Consider the following 16,667-nt stretch of genomic DNA (forward strand, 5'->3'; position numbering starts at 1 on the left):
AATAAATCAGATCTGTCCCTTCAACCTCCTTTTGTTTTGGTTTTTAGATTCACTGTTATATAATTCTTCATTCTTCCAAAGCATCTTGTCTTCCCACTCAAGTTCAAATCCTATTCTGAAAAGGATTTGAACAGTGCCAATTATACGAAAATAGTTTTAAGAACGATAGCAGCAGACTTTGAAACAGAAGCCTTGACATTTATATACATTTTAAAGCTGGGGTAAAAAGGAAATAAACATTTTTAAAGCTTTCTAGAATAGATCCTTGGATCTCAAGCCAATTACTCTGAAGTTACCTATTTAAATTTCCAGCTTTGGATTCAATCAAAGGGTCATGCTATTTAATTTCTGAGAAATTACAAAGATGTGCTCAATGGATGAGTGGGCAGGTCCCACTTGTCTACTGAGATTTCAAAATAACTACTCTTTCAAAAAAAAAAAACTCTTTGCCACAGCTGCATTCACTCTTTTTTTATTATTATTTCAGGATTTGCCAAAAGCTAAAACCATGCTACATTTGTTTAACGGAAGACAAATTTAAATAATTATCTATTAATTATTCTGTTTTCATAAATTGTGGATAAAGACCTGTTTCATGTGGGAGGACCTCAGTAAGTCTAACTATCAGCTTCAGACAATGAATTACAATTTTAAGGCTTTAGATTCAGTGGCTTTAAAGCCACCACTACCTGCCAAAACATAGAAATGCTGAAGAACTCTCGCAGTTCATGATTAGCATGGAAACACAGCAATGTTCCAATGGATGTCCAACACCCTGCCTGTACTGTGGGTCTCAGGCCACCATGACATCATCCACTAATGATGTGATGGTGATTACTACATCCTGCACCAGAGAAAGTGGCTCTTAATTATTACAGTGGCATGATTGTGTTTTTTAATTAAAGATTGGCACCTGAACTAACATCTGTTGCCAATCTTTTTCTTTTCCTTTTTTTCCCTCTTCTTCTTCTCCTCAAAGCCCCTCAGTACATAGTTGTATACTGCAGTTGTGAGTGCCTCTGGTTGTGCTATGTGGGACGCCACCTCAGCATGGCTTAATGAGTGGTGCCATGTCTGCGCCCAGGATCTGAACCTGCGAAACCCTGGGCCACCGAAGCGGAGCGCGCAAACTCAACCACTCAGCCACAGGGCTGGCCCCTGATTTTTTAAATGGATAATGAATTTAAAGTCCTTTTTGAACCATTTAGATACTTCTAGTGTCTTGACTCCCACATAAACAATCTTCTATTATACTCTTATGTTCTTGCATTACTTTAGGAGGACACAAACCAACCTTGAGTCTTTCCTGGAGAGGAGATCAGGCCAACTTTCTTCAATGGGGAGGGGGGAGTTACAGCACTCTGCCCTGAGTCCTTACCCGGTGTTCTAGCTGTCTACTTTGTGCTTTATAGGGTTTGTCATCCTCCTCCTCCCCTTTCTCCTATACTCGGGGTCTGGAAGGGAAAGTGGCAGGTGCTGGCAGGACATACTAACCCTGTCCTGAGGGCAAATTCTGAATTGTTGCTACCATGGAGATAGATATTAGGAGGGACAGAGTTACAGTGACAGATGGACAAGTGCAGCAGCGAGGGCAAATGTGATTCTGGCAACAACGGACAAGCCAAGACTAAAGCATGCCATAGTAATACCTGAAGTCACCAGGGCTTCTGGGCTGTATGCAACTGCATTCTTTCTAGAATTTTCTGGCATGGAGAGAACATTCCTATACTCAGTCATATCTGCAATATCTTTCTTTTGAGTATTGAAAATAAGCCCAATTTACATACATTCAAACCTCTGTATAGACACACATAAGCATATGCAACGTGAAAGGCAGGAACTAGAAAAGATTAGCATTCTATTTCATTGAATCTAAGACTGTTTTTCCACATTTTGATATCTCTAAATCAATATATATATGCAATCGATGGTTCTTATATTCAAGGAAAAACAACAGATCTCAAGACATGAAAACAAAATTTTAAATTTTTCCATAGTAGAGAACACCATATATTCTGTTAAAAAGGCAAAACAGAAAAAATATTCACAATATGCCTGATAAGGTTTATATCCTTAATAGCTACGAGCTTTTACAAATCACACTAAAGCTGAGCAAATAATAGAGAAATGGGCAAAGGATATGAATGGGAAATTCATAAGAAACCGAAAATGTTTATATCTAAATAGTTATGTTGTTACTATTATGCTAATAATAATTTTAAAGCCCTACCTCTACCCTAACGCTCCTCAGAGTCCAGTTCTTAACGTAGGCTGAAGAAAGGGAAAGAGGAAAGAAGCTCCTCCGTCCCAGGGGCTGGACTAGCAGATTTCACAGACAGGAGCTCAGTACAACCGCACAGCCCCGCTGAGCTAGATATCACTGTACAGGGCAGGAAATCGAGCACTAGAGAGGCTGGGGCTTTAAGCAAATTCCCCAAGCAGGTATGATACAGCCCAGATCCCAAGTTCCAACTCTGAAACAGCTTTTGATCACAGCATAATTCCAGAAACTTACTCATGAAAGATCTCCCCTGAGAACAAGGGGCTGGACCTCAGAGTTTTAAACTCAAAGCAGTAACTTAAGGCCAGAGGGATCACGTTTCACGAATCTGAAATGTTTGTATCCAGCTGCATGAGAAATTTCCTTCAGTTCTGCTTGCAATTTTCTCAGTTTGGAAAAGGAGAAGTTAAGTGTCATACTAAATACGTTTAGATTCAAAGATTGTGTTTAATTTAAAATATAGATTAACTTTGTACTAATAGTGAAACCATGACTTGAAAAAAACTTGATTCTTAAGTGTCACAAAACTCTGTCCACTTTAGTAAAAATAAAGCAGTTGCATCAAGAATAACTAGATCCTTATTCCTCAGATTGGGTTTTAGGTGGAAATAAGCTAATGGAAAAAAATCCATACTTTTATTGAAACACATCCAAGGAAGAGGGACCAGTGACAAGCAGGCCCTGCTCTGGTGGCCAGAGGGAAGGGGTGCTAACTAGTCTGACACATGCCAGGATTGCTGGAGTCGATGTTACAGCCACATTGTACAGGTGAGACCCTGCTTCCTGACCCTCATCTTCCAAATCCCCCCACAGTGAAGTCTTGGCAGGGTACCGTGAAGGCAAGCCACACTCCAGGAAGTCACAAATATTACATCTGCCACCAGCCTCCTGTATCCCTAGGTGAAAAAGAGCAGGACCTCATTCCCTGAGACCAGGGTTGGGAGAACAGAGGGGACGGGCAATAGGTGTCACTTGTGTATTTATCCACCGTATAAAGAAAAATAGGTCTCTTATACCCTTTTAAAAAATATCAGGTATTAAGAGTGCTCGGTTTGACGCATGTGGCTGGGTTACAGAGGATTAAAACAGAATATCTCCAATTCCTGAGTCTTAGAAGCCATTCTACAATATCAGCCTAACGCTTATAATTCAAAGATTTATTTCTTCATAGCCTTTTTGCAGACCAGCCTGCTCTTTTAAAAACCGGCTTTATTTTTTCTTGACAACCAAAATCTAATCCAGTAGGAAGTCAAGTGGTTTAGATTATATTGCCTGAGTTCTGATAGTTTTTGAAAATATGTTAAATGTATTAGTGTCATAGACGTTGTATCTTGCAATTCAGCCTCCAAAAAGCTCCCAATTAAAAGGACTAAACCAAAATGACTCATTTCAGCACAGCTGTTTAACCTTTAGCAGAACAGCATGCCACCAACGTTGTGCCAGCTGCTCTCACCAGCCATTCATCAAAGCATCAGCACTGTTTTTTAACCAGAATAACAAAGGAGAAAATGAATCTTGTTTCCAAGTACTTCCTCAGCAAAGATGAGGTTTACAATTGCCTGTTTGCAATACTGACTAAAAAATATTTTATTTAGGACAAAAGTTTCTTCTACATTTAAACATCTACAGGAAACAGAGGGAAGGGAAGAAGACTAGGAAATAGGAGGTGTCAAGGAAAATTCCCCAGAACTAGTATGATTTTGGTTACAGTGTAACAGTACAAGGTGTCTGATGGGGGAAGGAGAGAAGACGGGAGACAGACAACCTGGAGTAACACTTAGATGTATGTCCTCAGGACAGAAATGCAAACAACTTAACAAGCCTGTTTGCCCCACTGCAAGAAACAGAATATGGAACTGATTTTTTAGGCCAAAATAGTACATAGAAATCTGATTTTTAAGATTCCTGCTGAATCAATTAAGACTACAGGTACTTTTAAGAGTTCATGAAAAATTCAAAAATAGTCAAGTAATTTCCAGTAATTACATACTTGCTTATCATCTTTTCTCTCAGTTCTTTCAAAAGTTTAAGATAAATGGATTCTAAGATTATAAAAGGCAACGAAAAAGAGCTTTAGTCTGAGAGATTACGAAGTAGAGAAAGGTAATCAGATGGCATATTAGATGCTCAAAATACCTCATGAATAAAGATAAGGCCCATAAAATAGAAGGGGAGATAAATGCTTTGTTGCTGTCGTTGTTTTGGTGAGGAAGACTGGCCCTGAAGCAAGACCTGTGCCAATCTTCCTCTTCTTCGCATGTGGGATACCACCACGGCATGGCTTGACAAGGTGAACCCTGGGCAGCCGCAGCAGAGCACGAGAACGTAAGCACTATGCCCCGGAGCCAGCCCCTGAGTGCTGTTTGGGGACTGGTAGTTTACCATTATCACACCTTTGTACAGCACCATGGATGTCACCTTGAACTTTTTTTTTTTTTGAGGAAGGTTAGCCCTGAGCTAATGCTGCCAATCCTCCTCTTTTTGCTGAGGAAGCCTGGCCCTGAGCTAACATCCGTGCCCATCTTCCTCTACTTTATATGTGGGACACCTACCACAGCATGGCTTGCCAAGCGATGCCATGTCCGCACCCGGGATCCGAACCGGCAAACCCCAGGCCAGCAAAGTGGAAGGTGCGCACTTAACCGCTGCGCCACTGGGCCAGCCCCCACCTTCAACTTTTAAGAGAGATCTATTAAAGTGGTTTTAAGATAGAAATCTTAAAATTCAAAGACATTCAATGCTTATACTATGTAGTGATATGTATCATTATTTCAGTATTATTCTCATCATGAGCACATCATCTAAAATGGTAGGAATCAAGTACTAACTGTTCGGTATTTCTAAAGGAAATGTGAGTAAGCCATCAAGTGTGTATGTGAAATGGATCTTTCCAACAAAGCAGAATAACATTGTAAAAGTTTGTCATGTTTTCATGGACTAAGGCTTCACTAGCTTGAGCCGATGGTAAAATCTAGCAAACAGCTCCACTGGCCTTTATAATTTATAAAACTAATAAAGTGAAATCATCTCATTAATATTAAAAACCCAAAGAGGGCGTCTGCCTGACCATTCTGCATGGTACTAAATACAAAACAGGTATTTTGTAAGTCGAAGGCTTTACTCTCTTGATATTCAGAAGAGCTAAAATTTAGCCAGTACCTTTCTGGACATGGAGAGGAGAAAACTCCCCGACTGCGTCTAATGGGGGAGAAAAAAAGCCATAGCGGCTGTAATAGTTCAGGATAATGTAAGATTCCTTCTTGAATGAGATCAGTAGTCAACTTGGTATTTGGTCTCTAACAGAAATATCAAAACACGTTTTAAGAAAAAAATACATTTGCTCTCCATGAAAACTAAGAGATACACATTTAACATTATTTCTATTTAACATTATTTCTTTAACAATCCACTATGAATCTACCATCCACTACTTAATGGGTATCAATTTAATAAGTCTATATCACTCACTGAAATAAAGAATTTCCTACTTGGATCTGAAAATCTGCTAAAAGACTCATTTGGCTCATAACTAAATTCAGAAAAAGGCCAAACAACTTTGAAACTAATCTAAGGGGAGCTAATTACTACAATAGCAAAAGATACTTACCTTAAAGTGGTTTTCTATTAGGCAATCCTACAGCGTGTGCCTTAAGGTCAACAATAAACTAAAATCCCTGCGACCTTCATCTACCCTAAAATTACTTTTTCAAAGCTTTAAACTGTTTCTAGAATTTGATGAACAAGTTCATATCTGACCTATTCACGTACTTCATGATTTCGTAAACCTAGATCATGTCTCCTCTGAAATTTCATCTTTCTGGAAAGTCAGTCTTCCTGGTTAGTCATTATACTGAAGCCATTTGAGAGCCTCAATTATTGACTTTTCCAGAACACCTCAGCTCTCTGCTTTCTGATATTTGGCATCAGAACTGGATACATCAGAAACAAATTATGGCTAGGACAAAGATACTAGAATTTTTTAAATTTGCTTTGTTTTTCAAAACACTCTTCCTTATTTGGCTAGCTTTTCCTGACCTGTGTAAACTGGTACACTGGGTTGTCTTCATCTGCAGACGACACGTGGTAGATTAAAGTTCAACTTTTTATAAATATCATTGGGTTTTTTAAGTTATGTATTTCTTTAAATTTGCAACTCTGAGTCATTGCCAATTTTCCTACCCCCTCCTAAGACATAAACTTCCCAGACAATCCTGGTTGATACTTTATCCAGAAGTTTCTGCAACCTTCTACCCTTTACTGCCTGTTGAGAATAAACAGTCTTCCCCAATGAAGACTGAGCCTTAGGCCTTTCCCTAGGGACAGGAAGGATCTCTCGCAGAAATAGCACCGTGTCAGCACTGGCGGTTATCCATGTAGACAAGATTCATGTCTTATTCATCCATTTATGCCCAGCACCTGCCAAATAGCAGCTGCTCAAAAAAATATTTGCTGAAAGAATTGATCAAGATTTGAAATTAACTATGACTAAATAGAGATAAACGGATTACTCTGGAATTCTAATTTTCATTTATATATCCTTTCACACCTTCTTTCTGGGGCAGAAGCAGATGCTGGTCAAGAAAGACAAGGGAGAACTGAGGTTCTAAGATCTCCTGGGGACGTGACTTTTAAAAAAGAGTCAGTAGGATCCCTACACAGTTCAATATAGGTGGTAGCAAATCTACGTAAAACTACCAGCGAGGGAGGTACAGATTCGGAGACGGCCTGTCACAAGACTTTCAGGCTGAAACCAGCTTCTTTACCTACACAGGGTTCCTTCATCTTCCTACCTCCATCCAGCTGGTTTTCCAATTCAATATTCAATTAGACTAGTTAACTTCCTCACAGAATGGACATTCTCACCCTGAGTTCTCCACAGGCGTCCTTCAGGGGACGAGAAATCCCTCGATCTACCCCCTTGGCATCTGGCAGATGAGAGTGTTCAAGGAGAGCAGAGGGCATGAGGGCTTCAGGCGGGAGGAACGGCTCACGTGAAGACTTAGGCATATGTGTGTGACCAAGGAGCCAACTAGTAATTATAAATTGTTGTTAAAACTGCAACAACACACTTGACAACGTCCAGTCTACAGGGTGCCCCTCTCACAGCTTAATAACTTCAGAGTCACACGTGTACAAGCACTACACACTTTGCACAACAGCACATGATTTATCTGCGCTAGGACGAGGGGTTGGAGCGTTAACAACAAATGTAACCTGTTTCACCAGTGGGTGATAAGAGCAAAGCTTTCTCGAGATAGCAATAATAGAGATGCAGTGAAATTTCTGTAGGATGCAATAATTTAATCACAAAAGGCATTTAGAGGGGGAAGGAAAATACACACATGCCAGGCAGAAAAAAGGAAACTTAGATGACCAGTAGGCAACACTGATATCCCAGAAGCTGAGAAAGAGGGACAGAAAGCTAAGGTAGGACCAGAAACTAAGGGCCTCTGGTTTGCTATTGACTGTTTTTAATGTGGTCTCCAAGTCTTCATTTTTAAAATTCTAGACTTTAGTTTAAAATCACTATTTTAATCTGTGGTATTTCATTTGAAGCCAAAAAAATTCTAATTTATACTTGTCACCAATTGACAAAAACAGCTGCTACGAGAAAATGTGTTAGTGGACATGTCTGGTTTATGTGTGGTTTATGCGTATTGTTGACCTAAAAGCCACACAGGTATTGCATCTGAGAAAGGCTAGTAAAATGAACACATGGAGTAGCTGTCAAAATTAGTGGAGTATCCGCCTACTGTGTAACAATTTGTGTGACTTGTGTTTTTAATGAAAATGACAGCCTTTTCTTTATTTTTCTCCTCAGTATACTTACAATTTATAATAAATTAGAAAGAAAATTAAGGCAAGAGGTATTCTTTCTTTCTTTTTTTTTTTTGAGGAAGATTAGCCCTGAGCTAACATGTGCCACCAATCCTCCTCTTTTTGCTGAGGAAGACTGGCCCTGAGCTAACATCTTCCTCTACTTTATCTGTGGGATGCCTACCACAGCATGGCTTGCCAAGCGGTACCATGCCCGCACCTGGGATCCGAACCAGTGAACCCCAGGCCGCCGAAGAGAAACGTGCAAACTTAACCACTGCACCACCCGGCCGGCCCCCCAGCAGGGGGTATTCTTTACACGAGTGTTTTTTAAAAGCTGATCATCATTTTATTCTGCTGCCACTTCTCTCAAGTTTTTTTGGCCTCTTCATTTTTATCCATGGTTTTCCCTAAAAACTAAGGCTCACTTGGGAATTTGGCAGTATTATGGTTTTAGAACTGTGTGTGTGTGTGTACACACACCAGTGTGCAGGATCAGGGATGGAGACTAAAACTTTCTGTTCATCTTCTGTGTTACATCATTCCCTTACCAGGACCTGAGCCAAACAGACTGGCCAATATTTCCAATACGAATACTAGCCCTCTGCTATGAACGACTCCTTTATCTCATTCTAAATCAAAACCCACGTCCTGTCACATCTCCTCAGAGCCTCAGTCAATTCCTAACAGTCATGTGTGCTAGACTGACAGTTCGTTTCCTTCCAGAAAACATAATTACATTTTGCTAGCCTTTCACTGCCTGAATCAAAAGGACAACTAATGTAAACATTGCAGGGGTTTCCAGGCAGCCCTGTGAAGGGAGCCATTTTCGACTGCAGGGTGAAGCAGCTTTTATCAAAGCCCCTTATTAGGCCACCCTTGCTCTTCTTTCATGTTTTGGGATAGAAGAGCTTATCTTCTTTGACAAAATATTAGAAGTAATTTGGGAAGAAAGTGAAATATTAATAGTAGTAGCTACTATGCTCCATCATCTTCCTTAGTATTGTCACCATCAGTGTGGTAGGCAGAACAATGATCCCCCAAAGATGTCCACTACCTAATCCCTAACACCTACGAATATGTTACCTTACATGGCAGATGGGACTCTGCAGATGTGATGATGTTAAAGATACTGAGATAGGGAGATTCTCCTGTATTATCTGAGTGAGCCCAACATAATCACAAGGGTCCTTATAAGGAGGAGGCAGGACCATCAGAGTTACATTCCCTCTACCTAATCCCTGACACCTATGAATATGTTACCTTACATGGCTCCTCTAGAGCCTGCAAAAGGAACATAGCCCTGCTCATACCTCAATTAGCCCCATAAGACCCATTTTCAGAAGTCTGACCTCCAGAACTAGGAAAATAAACTGTGCTGTTTTAAGCTACTACATTTTTGATAATTTGTTACAGCAGCAGCAGGAAACTAATATAATCATCAATACATACAAAAACCCTATGAGATAGTTGTTATTATCCCCACTTCACAGATTAGGAAACTGAAGCTCAAAGGTATATCACACAGCAAGTATGAGCCAGGAATCGAATACAGGATTATTTGGCATCAAAACTCACATTCTAGATAACAGTTACATTATAATGCCTATAAGATGAGTTGGCATGAAAAAAAGAATGACAGTGTTTCTTTATCTCAGCCACTAAGCACTTGATAAGGCAGCTTTTCCCTATCACCCACCCTACCTAAATGGTCCAACATCTTGGCTTTTTCATGTCAAAGCTATCAGCATCTTCAGATTTGTATCCAGCCAATGGTAGGAAATTATACTATATTCTGCCTAGTATACAGTTGGCCCTCGTTATAATCCTTACTCTAATATTAAAGCTTCCACTGTAATCTCTGGATTGATGTCACAGGGAGCCTGTATGATGGAGAAGAAAGAACACTGGCCGTGGAGTCAGCAAATAAAGATTCTCTTCCTAGCTGTGCTACTAACAATACACTATGTGACCTTCCACTTTGATTCAACCTCTTATCTGAAAAAAAATCAAAGCCAAGCCATGTCTTAAGGATCTCCTATTGACCAAACATTTGTGTCCCCCCCCAAAATTCTTATGTTGAAGTCCAATCCCAAATGTGATGGCATCCAGACATAAGGCCTTTGGGAGATAATGAGTTCATGAAGGTAGAGCCCGTATGATTGGGATGAGAGCCCTCAAGAGTCAGGAGAGTGCTTGCTTCTTCTCTCTCTCTCTCTCTCCGTCTTGTGAGGAGACTGCAAGAAGGCAGCCGTCCACAAACCAGAAAGAGCACCCTCTCCAAACACCGAATCAACCAGCAGCTTGGTCTTGGACTTCCCAGCCTTCAGAAGTGTGAGAAATACATGTTTGCTGCTGAAGTCACCCAGTCTGTTGTATTTTGTTATAGCAGCCCAAACTGACTAAGACAGGACCTTCGGACTCATAAAGTGGACTGACTTCATAACTTCCAGGTCTATACAGGGACACCATTATCCCATCTCTCAGATAGATTTTTACTCAGTCCATCTTTCACCTCTATATTCTATCAGACACTATATCCAGCTGCCCTCTTCATGTAAATAGGGTATATTATTTTTAGGAAGAAAATGTGGTAACAGGATGTTGGATAAGGAATAGGCTGGGATCCACAGGATGAGTTAGGAGTTTGTCCTGGCCGTGGGAACGAAGAAAAAGGAACAAAATTTAAGAAATGATCTGGAGGAGGGTACCTGGGAGAGGTAACAAACACTCACTTCTTTAAATAAATTCAAACTCCTCAGGAGGGATTTCAAAATCTGAAACTATCTTCATGCCTAATCTTATCTCCCAATATTTCCCAATCTGTTGCTTCTATCACAAATTCATTAATGAAACTCACTGAATAGCTGGGCTCATTCATTCCTTACTGATTTCAGTCATCATCAGGTTTCAGACGTAAACTGCTTTCACACACACCATCCTCACAACAACCCGAACATTTCAAAGGCGAAGGAAGTTTACATGACTCGATCAAGGTTACAGCTAAATAAGGGTGGAGCCAGGACTCCCCTCGGACTTCTGCGTCCATGTTCTTTCCACTCCACCTCCCTACCTCATGAACCCTCTCACAAACACCTGACAGTTTTATCAGGCATCGCGCGGGGTTTTCTTAGTCTTAAAAAGTTATCATCACAAATGCACATATTAACCAAGGGGTGGGGTGGCTCAGAATGGGATCATTTGTGTATGTGACTCAGAAAGGGATAATTTTTGCTTGTCATTTCTAACATCAAGTGAAATTTTTTTTTTTTTGGAAGATTAGCCCTGAGCTAACTGCTGCCAATCCTCCTCGTGTTTCTGAGGAAGCCTGGCCCTGAGCTAACATCCCTGCCCATCTTCCTCTACTTTATATGTGGGACGCCTGCCACAGCATGGCTTGCCAAGTGGTGCCATGTCTACACCCGGGATGTGAACCGGCGAACCCTGGGCTGCCGAAGCGGAACGTGCGCACTAAACCGCTGCGCCACCGGGCAGCCCCTCAAGTGGAATTTTGCTTTTCTTTTTTTTTTTTATAGGCCCTACTAGGCGTGAATATAACTAGATAAAGGGTAGTAGATAAGAGTCATAAAAGGTGAAGTACGCTGTAAAATAAATATAAATGAGATCAAAATATAGAACTGCCACTCTTGCCCCTTCCACTGATACTTCTCGGATGGAGAAGCTGCTCCTCCTGAGAAGGTCCAGTTACTGTTTGCCTAACCTCATTCAATCAAAGTAAGCTAACCTGCATGTGATACAGCAAGGTAGAGAATCACCGACTGTGGAAAACAGAAAGGGCTTGGAGGTTAACTAACCCAGGTGAATTAGCCTGGACCTTGCCACTTGCATGTGACAGCCACAAGGACAACTCAAATCAGCTTAAGAAAAACAACAAAAAAGCCTTTATTGGTCAAAGATGTGAAAAGGCAGTAGCAGATGTAGATATCCATTGGATCTCCTTTCCTCTGTGTAGGCTCCATCTCCAGTTCTCCCCCTGTGGAGGTTCCCTACAATTCCAGCTTTCCATGAACCTTCCTGGAAAGTAAGCTTCTTCTCAGTTGTTGCAGACGAAGCCCAGAAGCTGACTTCTGATTCATGGAGCCTGGTTGCCTGCTGGCCCTAACCCACCACAGTGTCCAGGGAGGGGGTGATTCATTTACCTGGCCTAGGTCACATGCACATGGATAAAAGGATAAAAGGGCCTGGACTGGGTTGGACCCACCCGAACAATGAGGACCAGATGAGGGAAAGTAGCAACTCCCTAAGAATAGCGAGCAATGGAAGCAGAGCAGACAAAACAAATGTCCACGACACCAACCCCCTACTGCAGGTGCGAAAGCGAAGTGCCCAGGCTCAGAGAGGGAGGGCTATAGCTCAAGCTTTCAGTAATTCATTCAGAATTCACACAGATAAATTAATACCACCTACACAGACAATCCTCCATTTTATTTGTCCTAAAATGAAGGCATTGCTCTATTTACCGCATATAGATGTACATATATGTACAGACCTGGTTCCAGGTTCTATAGAAAGGTCACACTATACACAACGGATGATTTCTCTTTCAGGACAGTAGGCTTCGTCATTTTTCCTATCAACTGTGACACCCTAAATGCATCACTAATGAGGAGACACATTATTTTTCTCTCTGTTAACATTTAAAGGCAAAGCTGGGATATTGGAGAGGGCTACCAAAAGAGTCAGCAAAGGAGCAGTCACAGGAAAAGGCTTCACACCTAAAACACGGAATTCTGGGAGCAGGAAAGAGCCTGCAAGCAATATGCACACACGTCTATCTGAAAAAGAGGTTGAGGGACAAGGAGAAAAGGTGCACAGAAGAAAATAATCAGTTTAGCAATGTGGGCAGAGAGTTTAAGCCACAAGGAGGACTTTGTCTTACCACTATAATAGCATTTATTATTTTAGGCTGTAATTATTTGTTTATATGCCTGCCTCTCCCACAAGCCTGTAACCTCTTTAAGGGCAGCAATCATGCCTTGCATTTCTGTATTCACAGGACTGGTGTAGAATAGAACGCAATATGAAAGAATGAATGAACAAACAGTAGAATATAAATGAATGGAATCCACACACAAAAGGACCATTATACACACCAAGTTCAGAAAACGATATGGTCCCACTTGTAAGACAAAAGACAAGAGATGACTGGTTTTTACATTGTATTTTTAAGGCAGTCATCTTAATTACATCACTTAGTCACCAAGCCCAACCTTGAGGATCCAACCAGAAACAAAACCAGAACAATTTTAGTTGTATGTCAAAGCAGGAATTTTGGTTTTTTTAATTCTAAACCTGTGGTTTTTATGAATAATGGTTTAAGTCCTAAGACTGCTGGGCTAAAGATGAAATGTGTTGAATTCTGTGAAAAGTACATTTCAGAGTTATAGTAGGATAATTTTCAGGGCACACACTGTCAGAATCTTAAAGAACGTAATTAGAAAGAAGAAACCATGACCTTTTGGAAGCAAAATTCCCGTATTTTGTCTGAAAAATGCATTTTTTAAAGAGAAGTTTAATATCAAAAATACTAACCTCTTTCTTTTTTTTAAAGTGGTAGAAAACTTTTAAAAGTCAGAATCCAAGGGGCTGGCCCAGTGGCCTAGTGGTTAAGTTTGTCATGCTCCACTTTGGTGGCCCAGGTTCACAGGTTCGGATCTATGAGTGGACCTACACCACTTGTCACCCATACTGTGGCAGCGACCCACATATAAATAGAGGAAGACTGGCACAGATGTTAGCTCAGGGTGAATCTTCCTCAGCAAAAAAAAAAAAAAAAAAAAAAACACCTCCAGATCCAGGGTTTTTTTGCTTGCTGCTTTTGGCCAAGTAAAGGATAGGAAGTTTAGAATTAAACATCAAAATACATTTTTGGAAAGGAGTTTCAGAAACTTGTTTAAAATTATAGAAAGGAAAATTAATGTAAGTAAATCCACTGTCATCTAAGATGAAAATAAATACAGAGAAAGATTAAATGAGAGGGACAGGATCAGAAAAGGAAGAAAATCTAAATCTCTAAGCCTAGTATTCAAGGCCCTCCATGATTAGGACTCCATGAATGGTTCCACCCTCATCTTTCACTGTTCCCCACACACTGTGTTCTCTGTGGCACCCAGAGAGGTATATCCTGAAAACACCTCACCCTGTACACTCCACCACCTTTACCCTATACAGAAGGACTGGGAAAATGTGACCCAGCCCAGAGCCTAAAGACAGTCCCCAGAGATATACCAACCAGTTCTGGCTCCTTCAAAACAAGTTCCCTGAATTTCAGGTATACATGAGCAAGAAGACTAACTTTTCCCCAGGCCCCAGTCTTTATTTTTAAACTAACTGAACCTCATAATGGAGTCAAGACATCCATCTGGTTTACACGTAGAAGACATTTCTAAGGCATAGAAGAGAGATCTGTCTATATAACTTGGCACTGCCTGCCTACATGCCAAGACCACCTGAAAATTCAGTAAGTCTCCCTAGTCGGGTACACTGACTTGACACTGCTATCAGCAACCGATGTATGTGGATTTGCAATTATAACATAAATACCTGTTTGTGTAGGGAAAGACCAGGTAGACGCAGAGGAAGGTTAATGAAGGTTTGACATTACATGCTCTCTTCTTTCTGAACACATGAAAAGGAGAAATATTTTGTCGGCATTGTCAAAATGAATTAAACTGTAAACAAACCCAGTGCAAACTATCTTTAATTTCACAAACATTTTGCATCAAAATACTCCTGCTAACTTGCTCATAATGTATATACTTTATGGATTATTTCATTGACAAAAGTTTGACCCCAAATAAACTATTTTCAACACTCATTCAGCATAACCCAAATGTATCCCCTATCACTCATGGAAAGTATTCTTTCCAGGTGCATAAATAATGGCAAAAATTTTTTTTTAATATTTTAATGATTTTAATGTTTTTATACTTTTATAATTGACAAAGGTCAAATATAAATGACACTGAGATTATCTTCCCTTTCAGATTTTCTATTTTTTATTGCATTGATGCAGTCTATAGCATGGATAATTAAATCTAGGCTGATTGGGAAAGGCAAAAGTTCATATTTTTACTTCCATCTAGATCTACTCAGAATTTTAGAAAGATTATCATGATACATTCTTAATTCAGGTAGAATAGGTAGATTAACATTCTGAATCTTACAGACCAATAAGAAAGGACAAAGTATCTGTAGCGGAGTGAATGATGGTCCCCAAAAAAGCCATGTCTACGTCCTACTTCCTGGAACCTGTGAGTATCACCTTATAGAGCAACAGGTGTGATTAAATTAAGGATCTGGAGAAAGACGTTTACCTTGGATTATCAAGGTGGGCTCTAAACGCAATCAGAGGGAATTTTCAGAGGAGGCGGCAATGTGATCACAGAGGCAGAGACTGGAGCACGTAGCCACATGCCAAGGAGTGCCAGGAGTCAACAGAAGCTAGAAGAGGCAAGGGACGGATGCTCCCCTAGGGCCTTCTTAGGGAACACAGCCTTGCCAACACCTTGATTTCAGACATCTGGCCTCAGAACTGTGAGAGAATAAATTTCTATTCTTTTAAGCCACGAAAGTTATGGTAATTTGTAACAGCAGCCACAGGGAACTAATACAGTACCCAAAATGATATCTGTTTTCAGTTAATTGGGGAAATCGCACTGCTTTCGGTGAACTCCAAAGAAAATAAAATATAGATATCATTGCATTATAAACATAAATTCTATAATAAACCACCTGAAGTACCTTTGGAGAGGACCAACTGTCCATGGAATACAATTGGAAAAGTAGAATATTAAAAGCACAGTTGCTGACTGAGAGGAAAAGTTGAGATCCTTCCAACCAGTTTGTTTAAAGGGGATGAGCTGGGTTTTTGCAGCAAAAGGGTCTGACTTTTTGCCTTTGGGTCATATGCTTCTTTGGAAGAATGAGGTCAAGATAAAATTACCAATCTAGGGGCCAGCCCCGTGGCCGAGTGGTTAAGTTTGAGCACTCTGTTTCAGTGGCCCAAGGTCTCGCCAATTCGGATCTTGGGTGCAGACATGGCACTATTCATCAGGCCATGCTGAGGAGGCAACCCACATAGCACAACCAGAAGGACCTACAACTAGAATATACAACTATTTACTGGGGGGCTTTGGGGAGAAGAAGAAGAAGATTGGCAACAGATGTTAGCTCAGGTGCCCATCTTTAAAAAAAAAAAATTACCAGTCCATTGTGTCCTGAATCAATAGATTATTCAAATATAAGGATTTTATTTGAGGGGAAAAATAGTAAGACAAGAATGGGGGAAGCTCTCTCAGCAGTATCCCTTTTCACTGAACCATCTCTGCCAGGAATTAACGTGTTTCATTAAAATAGAGTACTGCTTTTAAAGAGTAAATATTTTCCTTGGTTGCTTTGCGGAGAGCGGACTATAAAAATATGCTTTTTTTTGGTAAGACAGAAGACTGCACAAGAAAAATTCAGTTGTCCCAGGTGCCTTTACTGTCCCGGATGCTCAGCTGCCCCAGCTTCTCTGGCTTCTGATGTTGCCATAAATCTTACTCTC

General features: G+C 40.5%; 1 protein-coding gene across 7 annotated transcripts in view; it reads right to left on the minus strand.

Annotated features, from left to right (window-relative positions):
• PPM1L (protein phosphatase, Mg2+/Mn2+ dependent 1L) overlaps positions 1-16,667 on the minus strand; it is a 256,846-nt gene that overhangs the window by 159,539 nt on the left and 80,640 nt on the right. Inside the window, exon 1 of one of the 7 annotated variants that reach the window (XM_070509590.1) lies at positions 2,231-2,352. The exons of the other annotated variants lie outside the window; for them this stretch is intronic. The gene's annotated coding sequence lies outside the window, so the exon portion shown is untranslated. Of the gene's footprint in view, positions 1-2,230; positions 2,353-16,667 lie in introns of those variants that run through there. 7 annotated transcript variants of the gene reach the window in all.

This window comes from Equus asinus, chromosome 5, assembly GCF_041296235.1.
Source record: "Equus asinus isolate D_3611 breed Donkey chromosome 5, EquAss-T2T_v2, whole genome shotgun sequence".
Lineage (NCBI taxonomy): Eukaryota > Metazoa > Chordata > Mammalia > Perissodactyla > Equidae > Equus > Equus asinus.